The following is a 22,439-nucleotide window of genomic DNA, read 5'->3' as shown; positions in this document are numbered from 1 at the left end:
AAGATGGCTCGATTTGATTAACTTTGATTTGTGTTACTACGACCTTCGTAAATGGGGTCAAATGGGCATATTTTGGGTTATGATGGCTGTGGCTAGTCGAAGGGAATGAGTGCGATAGGAATTGTCCATCCCCTTGTCAGGGTTATAACAATATCTCAGGGCCACTCGAGGAGTAATGAACTGTAAATGCGTGGCCACGCTCGGAAGGTATCCAGAGTGGATAAATCCGGTCAATCAGTTATTCTCCAGATCGAGGAAACCACTCTCGATATGATCACTTGCAAGTACGACCCGAAAGACACCTTGCATTGAGTGGGAGATAGTAATAGGACAAAAGAATTGGTGACGCACACTTGTCGAGGACAAGTGGGAGATTGTTGGGAAATGTGTCCTCAACAATAGTGCGATCACATGATTTAAATATCATTATTAAATCTCATTTTAAAGAATACAATTGGGAAGTAATATTGTTACTGTCAACTGGTCAACATATATCGGTAATGATTGGCTGACTAGAGTTTGACATTACTGTCGTGTGACGGTGGTGATCAGTTGACCCCCTAGGTCATACCTAAAGGGCAATACTCTTAATTGATTATTTAATTAATCGTATAACGTTGCGAGTTAATTAAATTACTTGAAAATTGAAATTGACGGACGATTTTGGAAGTAAAATTTACGTATCAAATTGAAATGTGATTAAATGAGATACGGTCTGAGTAATTAAATTGTATAATTACTCGGAAGAAATAAATTGTTTAATGTAACAATTAAATTTGAATGAATTTTTATAAATACAATCTGTTGTGATTTATAAATGGTAAAATATTTTGGCACAAGTAATTATGAGATTACTAAGTCGATTTTTGTATGTGACGTGTTTTTATTAATACGTTGATTTTTAATATGTTAAAAATTACATAACAAATTTATGTCACACATGACATGTGACATATTGACAATTGACAAAAATAATATGGTTTCCATATTACCAAAAGTGCCGAAAAATTGGGGAGCATTAAGCTAGTTAATTGTTTTATTTAGTTGATAAAACACAATGATGAAAAAGCAAGTCTAGGCATGCAAGCCTATTGTTTCTTGTGAAGAACAAATTTACCATGCATTGGCTCCCCTATGACCTCCTCTTACACGGTTTGGAGAAGAACAATGCCATCATTGTTTTTCTATAATTTTCACCTAATTACACTAAAATGTTTTAGTGTGTATTCATTCTAATTCCATCATCAAATATTGAGATTTCTAGTGAGATAAAATCCTCTCATACTCTCTCATAATAACCGAAATATATAAGGGTTTTATATTTATTTTTGGTTCAATTTTCACAAGATTAATATTATACTAGTACTTATAATATTAATTAGATTAAGTGAAAGCCTTGGGTATAAAGCTTAGGGAGAGATCTTATTCTTAGATCTTGTTCATCCATTGGAATAGCTCAAGAACAAGAAGAGAAAGGTGATCTCTCTTGTGCCCAATATAGCCGAAATATTGAATGTAAGGACATGATTTCTTCCCTTTGTTATATTGTTTGCATGCATAAGATCCGTATTTAATTTTATGACAAATTAATTTTGACATATAAGAGTATGTTAGTATGTATATGAATCTACATTTCCTTCAATTGGTATCAATTGATTAAACATGAAATTATACAATTTGATTAAACAATTACTTCTGATACCAATTGAAGGAAATGTAGATCTTTATACATTTTAACATAATCTTATATGTCTAAATAATTTGTCATAAATTAATAAAGGTCTTATGCATGCAAACATTAAATAAAGAGATGAAAAGAAATGTCCTTACATTCAAGATTTCGGCTATTTGGGCACAAGAGAGATCACCTTTCTCTACTTGTTCTTGAGCTTATTCCAATGGAAGAACAAAGATCTAAGAGTAAGATCTCTCCCTAAATATAATACCCAAGGCTCCTCTTAATTTAATTAATATTACAAAACTAGTATAATATTAATTATAGTAGAAAATTGAACCAAAAATAATTATAAACACTTAAGTATTTTCGGTTTTGTAGAGAGATAAAGAGAGGATTTTATTTCTCTAGAAACTTATGTTTTTGGAGTAGTGAATGAATTAGAAAATAATACACTAGCTTTTAGTATATTACTTAGTAAAATTATAAGGAAAAACAATGATATTTTGTCTTCCCCAAAACCGTGTAAGAGGAGGCCTTATTGGGGAGCCAATGCATGAATAATTTGTTCTTCACAAGAAATAATAGGTATGCAAGGCTAGGGTTGCTTTTTCATCATCATGTTTTATCAATTAAATAAAACAATTAACTAGCTTAATCTCCCCAATTATTTCGGCACTTAACATAATATGGATCCCATATTATTTTTGTCAATTGTCTATATGTTACATGTTACATGTCACATATATATGTTATGTATTTTTAACATATTAAAAACAACGTATTAATAAAATACGTCACATACAAAATCGACTTGGTAATATCATAATTACTTGTGCCAAAATATTTTACCAATTTATAAATCACAACTGATTGTATTTATAACAATTCATTCAATTTAATTGTTACATTAAACAATTATTTCATCCGAGTAATGATACAATTCAATTACTCAGACCGTATCTTATTAAATCATATTTCAATATGATACGTAAATTTTACTTCCAAAATCGTCCGTCAATTTTCAAGTAATTTAATTAACTCGTAACATTATACGATTAATTAAATAATCAACTAAGAGGGTTGCCCTTTAGGTATGACCTAGGGGTCAATCGATCACCACCGTCACACGATGAATGTCAAACTCTAGTAAGCCAATCATTACCGATATATGTTGACCAGTTGACAGTAACAATATTACTTCCCAATTGTATTCATTTTAATGAGACTTAAACATGTGATCATCATGATCAGCAGTCGTGATCGCATTATTGTCGGAGGACACATATTCCAACAATCTCCCACTTGTCCTCGACAAGTGTGCGTCACCAATTCTCTTGTCCTATTACTATCTCCCACTCAATGCAAGGTGTCTTTCAGGTCGTACTTGCAAGTGATCATATCGAGAGTGGTTTCCTCGATCTGGAGAATAACTGATTGACCGGATTTATCTACACTGGATACCTTCCGAGCGTGGCCACGCATTTCCAGTTCATTACTCCTCGAGTGGCCCTGAGATATTGTTATAACCCTGACTAGGGGTGGACAATTCCTATTGCACTCATTCCCTTTGACTAGCCACAGCCATCATAACCCAAAATATGCCCATTTGACCCCATTTACGAAGGTCGTAGTAACACAAATCAAAGTTAATCTGAAACTGTGCCATCTTAGGCGAATAGTCTTTAGTCAAAAGAATCGACTCATTTGAATACTATAGTAGCTCTCGCCACGACCAGGCTATATAAATTTGCCAGAACTCTATAAGCGGTCATAAGGCCCGACAAAAAGTTCCTAACAGTCTGCCTATGTGATCGACTAGTCATCTCACATGACTCTATGGCACTTGAACTTGCCATCAATCGCCTCACACTCTAGTCACTTCGAGACGTCACCTCATACAAGTGACTATGGGCAAATACGATGTTAATCCATGTTCACTTTAACGGGGTTCAATTGTCTCCACAACCCGTTGGGATGTAACAAAGTATAAATTAAAGATAAAAGACAAATGAGATTATGAACATGAACAAAAACAACACTTTTATTTCATTTCAAAATCTAACAAAAATTTGGTACACGTTTAAGTCCCATGGACGCAACATGTCCATCATGCTTAGCCTGCGATAAAGGCTTGGTGAGCGGATCGGCTATGTTGTCATCCGTCCCAACCTTACAAATCGCAATTTCCTTTCTTTCAATGAAATCTCTTATTACATGATATTTTCTAAGTACATGTCTAGATCTATTACTAGACTTCGGCTCCTTAGCTTGGAAGATCGTCCCACTATTATCACAATAGAGAGTGATGGGATCATCGGCGGTAGGTACTACTTTTAGACCTTCCGTGAATTGCTTGATCCACATAGCTTCCTTGGCAGCCTCGATGCTTTGCAATGTACTCAGCCTCCGTTGTTGAATCCGATTCTGACTTCCTTGAAGCTTCTCCAGCTTACGGCACCACCATTGAGCATGAAAACAAAACCAGCTTGTGATTTCATGTCATCTCTATCTGTTTGAAAACTTGAGTCCGTGTATCCAGTAACACGCAACTCAGTGTCTCCTCCAAACACTAGGATAGAGTCCTTAGTTCTTCTCAAGTACTTAAGGATGTTCTTGACAGCAATCCAGTGACTCTCACCCGGATTTGCTTGATATCTACTCGTCATGCTCAAGGCATACGAGACATCAGGACGTGTGCATATCATGGCATACATGATTGATCCAACAGCGGAAGCGTAAGGGATCAACTTCATGCGTTCAACATCATGGGGTTCGGAGGGACATTGAGTCCGCTCAATATCGTTCCGGTTACCATTGGTACCAAACCCCTTTTGGATTTGTCCATGCTGAATCGTCAAAGAATCTTATCAACATAAGACTCTTGACTTAGTGCCAATATCCTCTTGGGTCTATCTCTATAGATCCGGATACCTAATATGCGTTGTGCCTCTCCTAAATCCTTCATTTGGAAGTGGTTACCTAACCACTTCTTAACAGAAGACAACATTGGAATATCATTTCCAATGAGTAGTATGTCATCGACATACAAGATTAGGAACACAACATTGCTCCCACTGAATTTCATGTATAAACATGGTTCCTCAACATTTCGAGTGAACCCATTTTCTTTTATAACATGATTGAATCGATGATTCCAACTTCTAGATGCTTGCTTAAGACCATATATGGATCTCTTAAGCTTGCATACCTTGTTAGGATTTGTAGAATTAACAAAACCTTCGGGTTGTATCATGTACACCTCCTCTTCTAAATGCCCATTTAAAAAAGCGGTTTTGACATCCATTTGCCAAATTTCATAATCATGAAATGCGGCAATCGCTAACAAAATCCGTATGGATCTTAGCATGGCTACGGGGGCGAAGGTCTCATCATAATGGAGACCTTGGACTTGGGTAAATCCTTTTGCCACTAGCCTAGCTTTGTAGACATCGTCATGTCCTTCTATGCCATTTTTGACCTTGAATATCCATTTGCATTGGAGGGGTCTTGCCCCTTTAGGCAAATCTACCAAGTCCCAAACTTGGTTTTCAAGCATAGAATCCATTTCGGACTTCATGGCTTCAAGCCATAAGGTGGAATTAGGACTAGAGATTGCGGCCTTGTAGGTGGCGGGCTCGTCACTTTCCATAAGTAACACATCGAGTGTTCCATCTTCTTCGATAAGTCCCACATATCGATCGGGATGGCGAATTACTCGGCCCGTCCTTCTTAGTGGAGGAGGTACAACCGCGTTAGACGACGAAGGAACTTCTTCTTGCGTCTCTATCTCGGTTTGTGGCTCTTGAACTTCATTAAGTTCAAAATTTCTCCCACTCTGTCTTTTAGAAATAAATTCTCTTTCTAAGAAGACAGCCTCAGAAGACACAAACACTTTATGATCTTGAGGTTTGTAGAAGTAATACCCTCGAGAGGTCGAGGGATAACCTACAAAGATGCATTTTTCGGATCTTGGGGCTAGCTTGTTGTCGTTCTTAGTTTTGACGTAAGCATCACATCCCCAAATCTTCATATAGGATATATTTGGGATCTTACCCGTCCACATCTCATATGGAGTCTTTTCGGTGGACTTTGTGGGACTATTATTCAAAGATCGAATTGCGGTTTGTATCGCAAATCCCCAAAACGAGTTCGGTAACTCGGTTTGACTCATCATGGATCGAACCATATCTAGTAAGGTTCGATTTCTCCTTTCGGCAACACCATTAAGTTGTGGTGTTCCGGGTGGAGAAAGTTGTGATATAATGCCACAACCTTTCAAGTGTGAATCAAATTCAAGACTAAGGTATTCACCACCACGATCGGATCGAAGTGCCTTAATTCTTTTGTTCAATTGGTTCTCTACTTCGTTTTGAAATTCCTTGAATTTCTCAAACGCTTCACTCTTATTTCTCATTAAATAGACATGCCCATGTCTACTTAAGTCATCGGTGAAGGTTATAAAGTAGTCATAATTACCACGAGCGGTGATACTCATTGGTCCACATACATCGGTGTGTATGAGTCCCAATAGCTCACTAGCTCGTGTCCCTTTACCACTAAAAGGATTACGAGTCATTTTGCCAAGTAGGCAATATTCGCATGTACCAAATGATTGATAATCAAATGGTGTAATCACATTAGTAGAAATTAATCTTTTGATGCGATTCTCGTTTATGTGACCTAATCGACAATGCCAAATGAACGCTTCACTTGGGTCACTTGTTTTGAGTTTCTTTGATTGAATGTTATAAATATCATTTGTCGGATTTGAGGTCTCTAAAATGTATATGCCATTGATGGAAGTAGCTTGGCCAATAACCAAATCATTCCTAGAAATAGAGCAACGATTGTTCTTAATGACAAAACAAAAACCGTCCATGTCTAGCATGGCGATTGAGATAATGTTTTTAGAGAGCGTAGGAACATAAAAACAATTATGCAAATACAACTCAAAACCGTTTGGCAAAGCTAGAACGTAAGTTCCTTTGGATTCGGCCGCTACCCGAGCTCCATTTCCAAGTCGAAGATCCACATCTCCCTTGCTAAGCTTCTCCACATCTCTTAAACCCTGTAGATGATTACAAAGGTGAGAACCACAACCGGTATCTAGTACCCATGTCGTAGTGGAAGTATAATTTATATCAATAACATAAATTTCTTTAGGAATTGTACCTTTTGGAGTAATGAGTCCTTCCCTTATATTTCGCAAATACATAGGGCAATTCCTAAGCCAATGTCCCATGCCATAGCAATAATGGCACTCATCATTAACTTGCTTGAAGTTTTTGATTTTCTTTCCTTTCTTCTTGAACCTCTTGCCCTTTGTAGCAAGAACTTGATTGCTAGAGCTCCCACTAGCTTTGGCATCTTTGTCTTCCAGAGACAAAGACCCTATAGATTGCATGAGGTAGTCTTCCCGAGACGGACTCACACGAGGTCTAGTAGTAGTGGGTGGTTTAGAAGTGGTGATGAAATTAAGGTTTCCATCCGAACCCATCCCGAAATGAAGTTCTCTAGTTGTATCGAAATTGTTGTTGGAGCATACGTCGTCAAGAACATGGTGATATGACTCAATAGTAATGGGTGCGGTAGCATTTGATGGATTCATTGCACTACAAATATGGAGGAAAGGAAATATTAACATTTGTCCTTTTAAATCATACTTGCAAATTTAACAAGATATGAGCATTCATATAGTGACCTCTACCCAACTATAATAAATGATTCCAAGACCCAAATTCATATCGACTTAGGCACGGTAGGGCCGATTCATCCTTTATCAATATAACTCGGTGGATTAACGTTTAATCGATTCTACTTTTAGAACTCTTGGTCGATAATATTACATTAACATTTATCTTTAGCCCAAAACACATTCGACAAGGGCACGGTAGGGCCGATACATCCCTTATCAAAAACTTTTGTTGAGTTCAATCCAAATTTCGAATAAATGTGTCCATGATCCAAATCCATATCAACTTGGGCACGGTAGGGCCGATACATCCCTTATCAACATGAATTCGGTGGATTTAACATTCATCACCCACTTCCCCTACGTAACAAGGTTTGTACCCCGGTAGGGCCGAGTGCACTCCCTCGCGAAATAGGTTTTCATGGTTTCTACTATTTGGTAAGGCTATATCTCAATTAATTGTTTTAGCGAGAGGTCATGTCAATTTATTATCTATCACGTTTTAAGTGAACTAAAGCGGTGAACTACGATAATTCTAATTGACACGGTCGATAAACTCGATAAAAAGGATGCATGTTTTAGTTACGGCGATTTAGCGATGCATGTGACATAAAATAAAATGCAAGCATAAAGATAAATAAATCCTAGTATGGCCTTTCCTAAAATAGAAAAACTATTAATCTATTACATATTCGGAAACCAACTCCATTGGTCCCTTGAACTTCAGTTGTGGCACGCATCTCGAGGTAACACCGTCTTTATGTATCGCCATTCTTGAAGTAATCCGTCTTTATGAACTCCGGAATGAATAAAATTACATAATAAATTACATAATTTCCTATTATACATTTGTAACTAAAATAAAATAAATCTATTAAATATTACAAAACGGTGATACGAGATCACAATAAAAATTACAACCGAATCGATATCCCCATACATTTCGGGAAATACCAATTAAAATCTAAGGCCATACTAAGTAAAATTACATAATTCAAAATTACATAAATTAAAATTATGACAATCATAAATAAAAAAGCAGCATTATAATATGTATGAACATGCTCAATTTTTATGCTAAATCGCCTTTAAATTGCCAATATCGTATATTACTCGGTTTTTACGGATTTGCGTGATTTCAACATTTTATAATCACAAATATGCATAAACTCATATTTATGCACTAGTTAATTACCCTAACCACTTAGGACTCAAAATATAGTCTTCACTAGTAATTTGACCATAATTAACTTTTATTTACAAATTTGTTCATAAATGGACCAAAATTACAAAAATAAGCTATTTAACTTCAAATAAATCACAAAATTTCAAATAAATTCAAAATTTGAAATTTAAAATTCATGAACATTCTGGAAAAAACCATGACACTCATAATGTTCAAAATCTTAGGTTAAAAATTTCGAAAATTTTCCGGAAAAACAATGTTGCGGTTTATCGATATTTAATAAAATAATCATAAAAACATGGAAAAAAATTTTCATTAACTTTTCAATTTTAGATCTGAAAAATATAATAAAATGCAACATTAGACGTTTTTCCTAAGTCATAGATTATATTTTATTAATTTTCACTAATAAAGTCACTATTTATGTCATTTTTCTTCAAAAATTCATAAATCATGCTAAAAGACTTCTTTATAGCCAATTATTTTACACACTTCTTGTAAAATTGCATGTGACAACATATAAATTTTCTATGACCAGATTCGAAATTTAACTCATATTAACCTATTTTTCTCTTAAATCCGAATTTAATAATGAAAAATTCATTTTTTGAGCATAACAAGTGCAAAAATTATGAAAATTTACAGGTTATCTCAAAATAATATATGTAACAACATATCCAAAAACCAAGTGAAAATTCGAAGTATAGCTAATTTTCGACCAAAAATGACATTTTTACTCATAAAATCACATTTAAATGTCATTATTATTAAATATGAACAATAAAAATCCGAAAAATTAACCAAAAATCCTAAAACACTTTAGGACCAGAAATATTAACATGCATGTAATTATTTCGTGATATATCATAATAACACAAATTTTACAAGTTTTATTTCGTTATTCATATAACTCGGAAAAACTTTTAACCAATTTGCATGCAAACAACCGTGGCTCATGATACCGATTGAAGTAATTTTACAATTTGATTAAACAATTAATTTCATGTAAAATCAATTGATTAATCCACCGTAATTTTATTTATAACAATTCATTGGACATATAAGAATTAAAGTAATCTATGTCTAAACAATTAATGAAATAAATTGAAGTAATTGGTATAATTACATTTCCTTTAATGTAAAATCACAACCTTACCGAGGCCTCTCCACCCGAACCCTCCACTAGGTCCACCGCGGCCACTAGGGAAGCCTATGAGGCTTACCAAAAGGAGTCCGCCGCAATGAAAAATGTCTTAATATTTGCGATGGAGGCGGAGCTCCAAAGGAGAGCCTTCAAAATGGGCAATGCTAATGAGATTTACTCCAAACTTGTGACCATGTTTTCACAAACTCCGCGGATCGTCCAATATGAGGCGGCCGCGGCATTCTTTGATCTCGACTTCAAAGAGGGCCAAAAGGTTAGCCCTCATGTGCTCAAACTCATGGAGCTTGTCGAGACCTTGAAGATTCAAAAGGTTGAAATCCCCAAAGAACTCATCGTAGATAGGATTCTACACTCCTTATCCAAAGTCAAGGCATATGTGCAATTCCGGGTGAATTTCAACATGCAAGACAAGGATGTGTCTCTTGAGGAGTTGCACAAGTTACTTGTGCAAGCCGAGAGGGACATGGGGTTAAATGTGAACCCTCCCAAGGATGTGCTTAACATAAGCACAAAGAGTAAGGGGAAGTTCAAGAAGAATGGGAGAAAGGGCAAGAAGCAAGCTCCCACATTCACCAAAGCTAAGTCTTGTGAAGCTAGCACCTCCAAAGTCAAGAAGGGTCCTCTTGACAAATGCCATTATTGTAATGGCATGGGACATTGGAAGAGGAATTGTTCCAAATACCTTGGTGATATCAAAGCTGGAAAGATCACTCCAGTGGGTAAATGACTAACCTTCTTTTATGTTTCTAAATTCAACTATGGTATTATGATGCAAAGTTGTGATAATGTATCTCCCTTTTATTGTAAATAGGGCCTCCACCAAGCAAAGACAAAGGAAAAGAAAAGCAAGCATAAGAAACCATGAAGAAGCTAAGGATAGCTTTTATGGAGCTTTGTTTTTCATTGTCTTATTTTAAGTTATGTTTTGAATTTTTTAGAACTTTAAGTTTCCGTGTTCGACATGGAAAGGTATTTTGGATAATGGTTTGTATTTTGGATGATAGTGACTTGGTTTGCAACCCAAGTCACCCGTTTTATCATTTATCCTTTATGTTCTAAAATTTCATCTTTAATTGCTTGCGTTTTGAAACATAAGATCATTCACTAAAAGTGATCTAATAGACAATTATAATGACGGGTTTCATTATATGTCCACATGCTTAAGGCTTGTGTATGATCATTTATTAAGTGACTTTGAGTCTATGAACTCTCTTAAAGGTATGTCAACCACCAAGTACACATATGAGATCAATAACAATTAGTCAACCTATGAGGTAGTTCTCCTTATACTTCAACATCATTATTTGTGTCTCATATGCTATCTTTGAATGCTTAGTGTATTCATTCTAAAGATAGAGTGGGAGAAAAATGAGGACACAACACACAAGGCAAGATATAATTGTGTACTTGTGTATATAAAGATCTACACAAGAGAGAATGAGTTGAATAAAGGTATATCTACTTACATAGTATACCAGATAGATGAGATCTATAGTCTCAAGTTAGTTCTAAATGACTTAAGAGACTAAGTGAAGTAATCATAAGAGTTTATTCTCAAGATAACTACACGAGGAGACCAAAAGAAGTTTTGGAAGAAAAATGACTAATGTAAAGTCTTAACAAGCTTTTGACTAAGGTTATGAATCATTTGACCAATAGTTTCAATCATGAGTTTTACTTAAGAGCCTAAATGAATTAAAGTAACATACTAGTTAAGATCAAGTTGCAAAGATTGATATTACGATATTTTCAATGGCCAACGTTTTAACCACGCAAATGTCATTGTTTAACCTCGCTATGAAATGGTTAAACCTCCTTCCGAAAGGATATTCCGAAGGACCTATTCTAAATATTATTTGTATTTGAATAATGACATTACTACACATCATTATGACATGAGTGTGTTAGAGATTTAAAATCTCTTTCCGTAAGGTTGAGATGAGACCACTTCAAAATAGGCATTTTTGAAAGGATATGATGGGAACATATATGGTTTTATCCTAGTAACTTGGCAAAGCAATTTATATTTATATTCTTGACAAATTTCGATTAAGAAGTCATCTCGAAATATGTAGAATTGAGTGGGAGTTAGGAAATTCTCATGTGAAGACATAGAATTTAGTGGGAGCTATCATCCTTGAATGTATAAAACTCATTACTCATTAAAGAATGACGAGCAAATATCTTCTTTCCTAAAGAAGCTTTTGAGTTTTCAATTCTGGATGAAAATGGACAATGATGAATCCAATTACATCATGGGATGTTGGATTAGTATTAAGAGATACACATCACATCAACATACACGTAGGTTATTCGTATGAATGAAAATGGGATTACCATTAGCAGTCATGGTAGTTCATTGAACCTATGAACGGTTGATCTCATGATTATTAGTAACTAATGTTTCCGCCATTAGAATAATCATGTACATGTCCAATTATGAATCATATGCATAAGAGCATGATGATTGACTTGGTGAGCCATAATAGAAGCGTCATGAATTCTCGAGCAGAATCCGATGAGCGATTTCAGTGATTGACGGATGTTCTATTGTGTGTCAAGAGTTTGCACATATTGTAGAAAATCCGAGCACATATGAGGATTTATGAGAATCCCAAATCTTTCAAGCCCAGAAAGTGAAATGAGGAGTTTTGGAAAGATACTTGGTTAAATAAGAGGTTATTCAAAACAATCTTTCCTAATAAAGCTAGGACTTGTGAGAAGTACTAAGCTAATAATCTTGTCAATTGTTACAAGATTCTACAAAACATATACCTAGTGCATTGTGTGTGGATGGAATACTTGATCGGTACAAGTTGTATTATTCATCACAAATTCGTTCATTATGAGATGATCGATAAGAAAGTTCTTTCAAGTTAAAGAACCAAAACCAAGGTCGAGAACCTTGATGTATGCTTGGTAAAATTCATGGTATGAGAACATGAATGTGAAGGAAATTGCAAGTGTAAGAAGTTTGAACACGTGGACACATGGGATGTTAAACTTCTATTGCAATCGATAAGTGTTTACGCTTATGATGAACATCACAAGGTTGTAATATGATATTGACTACCCGAGTGTGATGTCAACATTTGTCGTTTGAGTTATTATTAACTCACTTGGTACATTGTTATATCCAAACGGGTTGTGGAGACAATTGAACCCCGTTAAAGTGAACATGGATTAACATTGTTTATGCCCATAGTTACTTATATGAGGTGACGTCTCGAAGTGACTAGAGTGTGATGCGATTGATGGCAAGTTCAAGTGCCATAGAGTCATGTGTGATGACTAGTCGATCACATAGGCGGATTGTTAGGAACATTTTGTCGGGCCTTATGACCGCTTATAGAGTTCTGGCAAATTTATATAGCCTGGTCGTGGCGAGAGCTACTATAGTATTCAAATGAGTCGATTCTTTTGACTAAAGACTATTCACCTAAGATGGCTCAGTTTCAGATTAACTTTGATTTGTGTTACTACGACCTTCGTAAATGGGGTCAAATGGGCATATTTTGGGTTATGATGGCTGTGGCTAGTCGAAGGGAATGAGTGCGATAGGAATTGTCCATCCCCTTGTCAGGGTTATAACAATATCTCAGGGCCACTCGAGGAGTAATGAACTGTAAATGCGTGGCCACGCTCGGAAGGTATCCAGAGTGGATAAATCCGGTCAATCAGTTATTCTCCGGATCGAGGAAACCACTCTCGATATGATCACTTGCAAGTACGACCTAAAAGACACCTTGCATTGAGTGGGAGATAGTAATAGGACAAAAGAATTGGTGACGCACACTTGTCGAGGACAAGTGGGAGATTGTTGGGAAATGTGTCCTCAACAATAGTGCGATCACATGATTTAAATATCATTATTAAATCTCATTTTAAAGAATACAATTGGGAAGTAATATTGTTATCACAACTCGGTCAACATATATCGGTAATGATTGGTGACTAGAGTTTGACATTACTTGTCGTGTGACGGTGGTGATCGATTGACCCCTAGGTCATACCTAAAGGGCAATACTCTTAATTGATTATTTAATTAATCGTATAACGTTGCGAGTTAATTAAATTACTTGAAAATTGACGGACGATTTTGGAAGTAAAATTTACGTATCAAATTGAAATGTGATTAAATAAGATACGGTCCGAGTAATTAAATTGTATAATTACTCGGATGAAATAAATTGTTTAATGTAACAATTAAATTTGAATGAATTTTTATAAATACAATCAGTTGTGATTTATAAATGGTAAAATATTTTGGCACAAGTAATTATGAGATTACTAAGTCGATTTTTGTATGTGACGTGTTTTTATTAATACGTTGATTTTTAATATGTTAAAAATTACATAACAAATTTATGTCACACATGACATGTGACATATTGACAATTGACAAAAATAATATGGTTTCCATATTACCAAAAGTGCCGAAAAATTGGGGAGCATTAAGCTAGTTAATTGTTTTATTTAGTTGATAAAACACAATGATGAAAAAGCAAGTCTAGGCATGCAAGCCTATTGTTTCTTGTGAAGAACAAATTTACCATGCATTGGCTCCCCTATGACCTCCTCTTACACGGTTTGGAGAAGAACAATGCCATCATTGTTTTTCTATAATTTTCACCTAATTACACTAAAATGTTTTAGTGTGTATTCATTCTAATTCCATCATCAAATAAGAGATTTTTAGTGAGATAAAAAGCTCTCTTCTCCTCCCTCTCTAAACCGAAAATATTCAAAGTGTTAACAATATTTTTGGTTCAATTTTTCATAGATTAATATTATAACTAGTATTTGTAATATTAATTTTATTAAGAGGAGCCTTGGGTATTATATTTAGGGAGAGATCCTACTCTTAGATCTTTGTTCTTCCATTGGAATAAGCTCAAGAACAAAAGAGAAAGGTGATCTCTTTTGTGCCCAAATATCCGAAATTTAATATGTAAGGACATAATTTCTCCTCTATTTATTTTAATGTTTGCATGCATAAGATTCGTTTTATTTTATGACAAATTAGTTTTGACATATACGAGTATGTTAACATGTATAAAAATCTACATTTCCTTCAATTTACCTTAGTCAAAAGCTTGTTAAGACTTTACATTAGTCATTTTTCTTCCAAAACTTCTTTTGGTCTCCTCGTGTAGTTATCTTGAGAATAAACTCTTATGATTACTTCACTTAGTCTCTTAAGTCATTTAGAACTAACTTGAGACTATAGATCTCATCTATTTGGTATACTATGTAAGTAGATATACCTTTATTCAACTCATTCTCTCTTGTGTAGATCTTTATATACACAAGTACACAATTATATCTTGCCTTGTGTGTTGTGTCCTCATTTTTCTCCCACTCTATCTTTAGAATGAATACACTAAGCATTCAAAGATAGCATATGAGACACAAATAATGATGTTGAAGTATAAGGAGAACTACCTCATAGGTTGACTAATTGTTATTGATCTCATATGTGTACTTGGTGGTTGACATACCTTTAAGAGAGTTCATAGACTCAAAGTCACTTAATAAATGATCATACACAAGCCTTAAGCATGTGGACATATAATGAAACCCGTCATTATAATTGTCTATTAGATCACTTTTAGTGAATGATCTTATGTTTCAAAACGCAAGCAATTAAAGATGAAATTTTAGAACATAAAGGATAAATGATAAAACGGGTGACTTGGGTTGCAAACCAAGTCACTATCATCCAAAATACAAACCATTATCCAAAATACCTTTCCATGTCGAACACGGAAACTTAAAGTTCTAAAAATTTAAAACATAACTTGAAATAAGACAACGAAAAACAAAGCTCCATAAAAGCTATCCTTAGCTTCTTCATGGTTTCTTATGCTTGCTTTTCTTTTCCTTTGTCTTTGCTTGGTGGAGGCCCTATTTACAATAAAAAGGAGATACATTATCACAACTCCGCATCATAATACCATAGTTGAATTTAGAAACATAAAAGAAGGTTAGTCATTTACCTACTGGAGTGATCTTTCCAGCTTTGATATCACCAAGGTATTTGGAACAATTCCTCTTCCAATGTCCCATGCCATTACAATAATGGCATTTGTCAAGAGGACCCTTCTTGACTTTGGAGGTGCTAGCTTCACAAGACTTAGCTTTGGTGAATGTGGGAGCTTGCTTCTTGCCCTTTCTCCCATTCTTCTTGAACTTCCCCTTACTCTTTGTGCTTATGTTAAGCACATCCTTGGGAGGGTTCACATTTAACCCCATGTCCCTCTCGGCTTGCACAAGTAACTTGTGCAACTCCTCAAGAGACACATCCTTGTCTTGCATGTTGAAATTCACCCGGAATTGCACATATGCCTTGACTTTGGATAAGGAGTGTAGAATCCTATCTACGATGAGTTCTTTGGGGATTTCAACCTTTTGAATCTTCAAGGTCTCGACAAGCTCCATGAGTTTGAGCACATGAGGGCTAACCTTTTGGCCCTCTTTGAAGTCGAGATCAAAGAATGCCGCGGCCGCCTCATATTGGACGATCCGCGGAGTTTGTGAAAACATGGTCACAAGTTTGGAGTAAATCTCATTAGCATTGCCCATTTTGAAGGCTCTCCTTTGGAGCTCCGCCTCCATCGCAAATATTAAGACATTTTTCATTGCGGCGGACTCCTTTTGGTAAGCCTCATAGGCTTCCCTAGTGGCCGCGGTGGACCTAGTGGAGGGTTCGGGTGGAGAGGCCTCGGTAAGGTAACGAAGCTTGTCGTCACCTTCGGCGGCTAATTTGAGTTGGGCATCCCACTCGGAGAAATTTGACCCATTCTTTTCAAGTTTACATCGATCCATAAAGGATCGGAGCCATGATGAAGTAGCGAGTGGTGTAGCATTAGGAGTTGGTGTTGCCATTTGTTATGAATAAGAAGTGGTCTACAAAACAAAATATAAGGAGTAAAACAATTGTCGTTTTAATAATACTCGTAAAAATGAATGATTTAAACAAGTTATATGCATTTTTCTAGTGACCTCTACCCAACTAGAATAAATGATTCCAAGACCCAAATTCATATCGACTTAGGCACGGTGGGGCCGATTCATCCTTTATCAATATAACTCGGTGGATTAACGTTTAATCGATTCTACTTTTAGAACTCTTGGTCGATAATATTACATTAACTATTATCTATAGCCCAAAACACATCGACAAGGGCACGGTAGGGCCGATACATCCCTTATCAAAAATTTTTGTTGAGTTCAATCCAAATTTCGAATAAATGTGTCCATGATCCAAATCCATATCAACTTGGGCACGGTAGGGCCGATACATCCCTTATCAACATGAATTCGGTGGATTTAACATTCATCACCCACTTCCCCTACGTAACAAGGTTTGTACCCGGTAGGGCCGAGTGCACTCCCTCGCGAAATAGGTTTTCATGGTTTCTACTATTTGGTAAGGCTATATCTCAATTGATTGTTTTAGCGAGAGGTCATGTCAATTTATCATCTATCACGTTTTAAGTGAACTAAAGCGGTGAACTACGATAATTCAAATTGACACGGTCGATAAACTCGATAAAAGAAGATGCATGTTATAGTTATGGCGATTTAGCGATGCATGTAACATAAAATAAAATGCAAGCATAAAGATAAATAAATCCTAGTATGGCCTTTCCTAAAATAGAAAAACTATTAATCTATTACATATTCGGAAACCAACTCCATTGGTCCCTTGAACTTCGGTTGTGGCACGCATCTCGAGGTAACACCGTCTTTATGTATCGCCATTCTTGAAGTAATCCGTCTTTATGAACTCCTAATGAATAAAATTACATAATAAAATACATAATTTCCTATTATACATTTGTAACTAAAATAAAATAAATCTATTAAATATTACAAAACGGTGATACGAGATCACAATAAAAATTACAACCGAATCGATATTCCCATACATTTCGGGAAATACCAATTAAAATCTAAGGCCATACTAAGTAAAATTACATAATTCAAAATTACATAAATTAAAATTATGACAATCATAAATAAAAATGCAGCATTATAATATGTATGAACATGCTCAATTTTTATGCTAAATCGCCTTTAAATTGCCAATATCGTATATTACTCGGTTTTTACGGATTTGCGTGATTTCAACATTTTATAATCACAAATATGCATAAACTCATATTTATGCACTAGTTAATTACCCTAACCACTTAGGACTCAAAATATAGTCTTCACTAGTAATTTGACCATAATTAACTTTTATTTACAAATTTGTTCATAAATGGACCAAAATTACAAAAATAAGCTATTTAACTTCAAATAAATCACAAAATTTCAAATAAATTCAAAATTTGAAATTTAAAATTCATGAACATTCTGGAAAAATCCATGACACTCATAATGTTCAAAATCTTAGGTTAAAAATTTCGAAAATTTTCCGAAAAACAATGTTGCGGTTTATCGATATTTAATAAAATAATCATAAAAACATGGAAAAATTATTTTCATTAACTTTTCAATTTTAGATCTGAAAAATATAATAAAATGCAACATTAGACGTTTTTCCTAAGTCATAGATTATATTTTATTAATTTTCACTAATAAAGTCACTATTTATGTCATTTTTCTTCAAAAATTCATAAATCATGCTAAAAGACTTCTTTATAGCCAATTATTTTACACACTTCTTGTAAAATTGCATGTGACAACATATAAATTTTCTATGACCAGATTCGAAATTTAACTCATATTAACCTATTTTTCTCTTAAATCCGAATTTAATAATGAAAAATTCATTTTTTGAGCATAACAAGTGCAAAAATTATGAAAATTTACAGGTTATCTCAAAATAATATATGTAACAACATATCCAAAAACCAAGTGAAAATTCGAAGTATAGCTAATTTTCGACCAAAAATGACATTTTTACTCATAAAATCACATTTAAATGTCATTATTATTAAATATGAACAATAAAAATCCGAAAAATTAACCAAAAATCCTAAAACACTTTAGGACCAGAAATATTAACATGCATGTAATTATTTCGTGATATATCATAATAACACAAATTTTACAAGTTTTATTTCGTTATTCATATAACTCGGAAAAACTTTTAACCAATTTGCATGCAAACAACCGTGGCTCTGATACCAATTGAAGGAAATGTAGATCTTTATACATGTTAACATACTCGTATATGTCAAAACTAATTTGTCATAAAATAAAACGAATCTTATGCATGCAAACATTAAAATAAATAGAGGAGAAATTATGTCCTTACATATTAAATTTCGGATATTTGGGCACAAAAGAGATCACCTTTCTCTTTTGTTCTTGAGCTTATTCCAATGGAAGAACAAAGATCTAAGAGTAAGATCTCTCCCTAAATATAATACCCAAGGCTCCTCTTAATAAAATTAATATTACAAATACTAGTTATAATATTAATCTATGAAAAATTGAACCAAAAATATTGTTAACACTTTGAATATTTTCGGTTTAGAGAGGGAGGAGAAGAGAGCTTTTTATCTCACTAAAAATCTCTTATTTGATGATGGAATAAGAATGAATATCACTAAACTAATTTAGTGTGATAATAGGTAAAATTATATGAAAAACCAATGATGGTTTTTTTACATAAAAAACCGGGTGGAAGGGGGACTTTTTAGGGGAGCCAATGCATGAACATTTTTATCTTCACAAGAAAATTAGAGTTGCATGGCTAGGATATAGGTAATCATTGTGTTTTCTCAATAAATTAATCAACACAATATTAACCTAATAACCCCATAATTTCGGTACAAATGATAATATGGAATCCATATTATTTTTGTCAATTGTCAATATGTCATATGTCATATGTGACATAAATTGTTATGTATTTTTAACATATTAAAAATCAACGTATTAATAAAAATACGTCACATACAAAATCGACTTAGTAATCTCATAATTACTTGTACCAAAAACATTTCTCCATTTATAAATCACAACGGATTGTATTTATAATAATTCATTCAAATTTAATTGTTACATTAAACAATTTATTTCATCCGAGTAATTATACAATTTGATTACTCAGACCGTATCTCATTTAATCACATTTCAATTTGATACGTAAATTATACTTCCAAAATCGTCCGTCAATTTTCAAGTAATTTAATTAACTCGTAACATTATACGATTAATTAAATAATCAATTAAGAGTGTCGCCCTTTAGGTATGACCTAGGGGGTCAACTGATCACCACCGTCACACGACAGTAATGTCAAACTCTAGTAAGCCAATCATTACCGATATATGTTGACCAGTTGACAGTAACAATATTACTTCCCAATTGTATTCATTTTTAATGAGACTTAACCATGTGATCATCATGATCAACAGTTGTGATCGCATTATTGTCGGAGGACACATATTCCAACACTCCGTCACCTCCATCTCCATCTCAACTCATATCTCATAACCCGGAACACCCAGCCATACCGATCCCCGGTAGACTATATATCGACCGTAGCCGATCCGCACTCGCACTGAGGACACCAGGGCAAGTCCCGCAGAACCCGCCTGGGCCTTATCACAACATCATCTTCACCACACCACATCACCACAACATCCTCCATCTCCAATGCATATGAATGCTCAAAAGAAATTAATGCAACACAATATATATATCTTTGAACTGATCAATCATAAAATCATGCCGGTTACCAAATGTTGTGATAACATACTCAATACGATCAATTCAGTCAATCACCTTCCAAAGATATGAATCATAACGTAAATCAACAGCCACGAAGCAAGTCAACGTTCACAGTTTGGTCATACGAAACACAAACAAGTCAACACAATTCAACATCAACGATAATAAGTCAAGTGTATTTCCCTACCTTTTCGCAATCCAAGCACACACAAGAAATCACTTATGATCCTTCACTTATCCATCACCTACATAACATAATTATGTATAATTACCATCTACTCAGTCAATTAATCATGCACATAACCTAGACTCATCATAACTTAATAGGAATATCAATTTAAAGAACAAACACGACTTTTCCTGATTTTCCTGCTCATGGCAGACTCGGTATAAAATGAATAACTAATTCCAGAAAATTCTAATTGATGCAAGGCCAATTTAATTGGAACCCCATGAGTCTTAGCTACAATTTATATCTAACGTGTTTTTCTCAAATTCCAAACTTATCAAGGGTTTTAAGACTGATTTCCAAAAACTGACAGAAACCGTCGCATAAAAAGTATTGATTCATAAAACGAGTTTGACAAATGATTCTTAAGTAAAACCAACGCCTAACTCATCTAAACTCTTTAAATTAAATTTATGAAAAAGACCCAGCACCAATTCAATATCTAAATTATGTTATAGAAGTAATCTTTCAGCCTCTACCGATTTGCGGACCTTTTAGATAGACGTTCACAAATAATTTCTTCAGGAAAACCTGCACGGTGAAATGCTACCAATTTTCACAGGCATAAACTAGGCTTGGGATAAACATGAGTCTCTTCTTTAACTTTTTGCATCCCACGGCTTTAAGACAGGTAAACACTCAAATAACACAGACCAACGAATCTGTAAATTGCTGTAACTATTCCATTCATTTATCTCATACAATTTATAATCAAAAACCCCCAAACCAATTCTAGGTTACGAAAATTATCCCAATACTACTATAATTATGCTAATAATTGAATAAAGAGGTAATAGGATAGTCTACTTACGAAATAGGATGAGAATAGGCTGAGAAATCGCCTCGCAATTCCTCACGCGGCTCCCTTCACACACGGCTCCCTCTTCTCTCTTTTCTCTCTTTTCTCATGGTTAAAATGAATATGGTGATAGGGAGATTAGGGTTTGGTTAGATGGGTTATACATATAGGATACGTGCTATTAAGACGATACGGGCCTAGCCTAGTTAGATTAATTAAAACCCGAGTCACATAATTACCCGAGTCACAAATACACTACACGACCCAGCTGGTAACTCGGCCTAATATAATATCATATTAAAATACCGGGTATTACAGTCTACCCTCCTTAAAAGAAACTTCGTCCCGAAGTTTACCCTCTCTACCAACCAACGCAAACGAATTATGAAACGCATATACAAAAGTATGTAAGGCACCCACCAAATTGAATATTAAACGCAGTATTACATTCCACCCTCCTTAAAAATAAACTTCGTCCCCGAAGTTTAACCATAACAGAAACACATCATGTAACACTCCAACATAACCCACACAACGCATAACCAATATAGCCAAACTGAGAAATCACACATGAAAGTATAAAGATTTTACAATCCTACCCTCCTTAAACATGGTTACGTCCCCGTAACCTTCATTATTATAACAAAAGTTCTCAAACCATTTGTCCTTGTGACTCGTTGTGTAAACCATTTGTCCTTGTTATTGTGACTTGTTGCGTGAGCCATTTCTCCTTGTTCATTAGTCCTTGCGACTCGATGTGTGAACCATTTGTCCTTGTTCATTAATCCTTGTGACTTGTTGTGTAAACTATTTGTCCTTGTTCATTAGTCCTTGTGACTCGTTGTGTGAACCACTTGTCCTTGTTCATTAGTCCTTGTAACTCATTATGTTAACCATTTGTCTTTGTGACTCGTTGTGTAAACTATTTATCCTTGTTCATTAGTCCATGTGACTCGTTGTGTGAACCATTTGTCCTTGTTCATTAGTCCTTGTGACT

This window comes from Silene latifolia, chromosome 11, assembly GCF_048544455.1.
Source record: "Silene latifolia isolate original U9 population chromosome 11, ASM4854445v1, whole genome shotgun sequence".
Taxonomy (NCBI): domain Eukaryota; kingdom Viridiplantae; phylum Streptophyta; class Magnoliopsida; order Caryophyllales; family Caryophyllaceae; genus Silene; species Silene latifolia.
The sequence above is the reverse complement of the archived record's forward strand: the minus strand, read 5'-3'. Positions refer to the sequence as shown.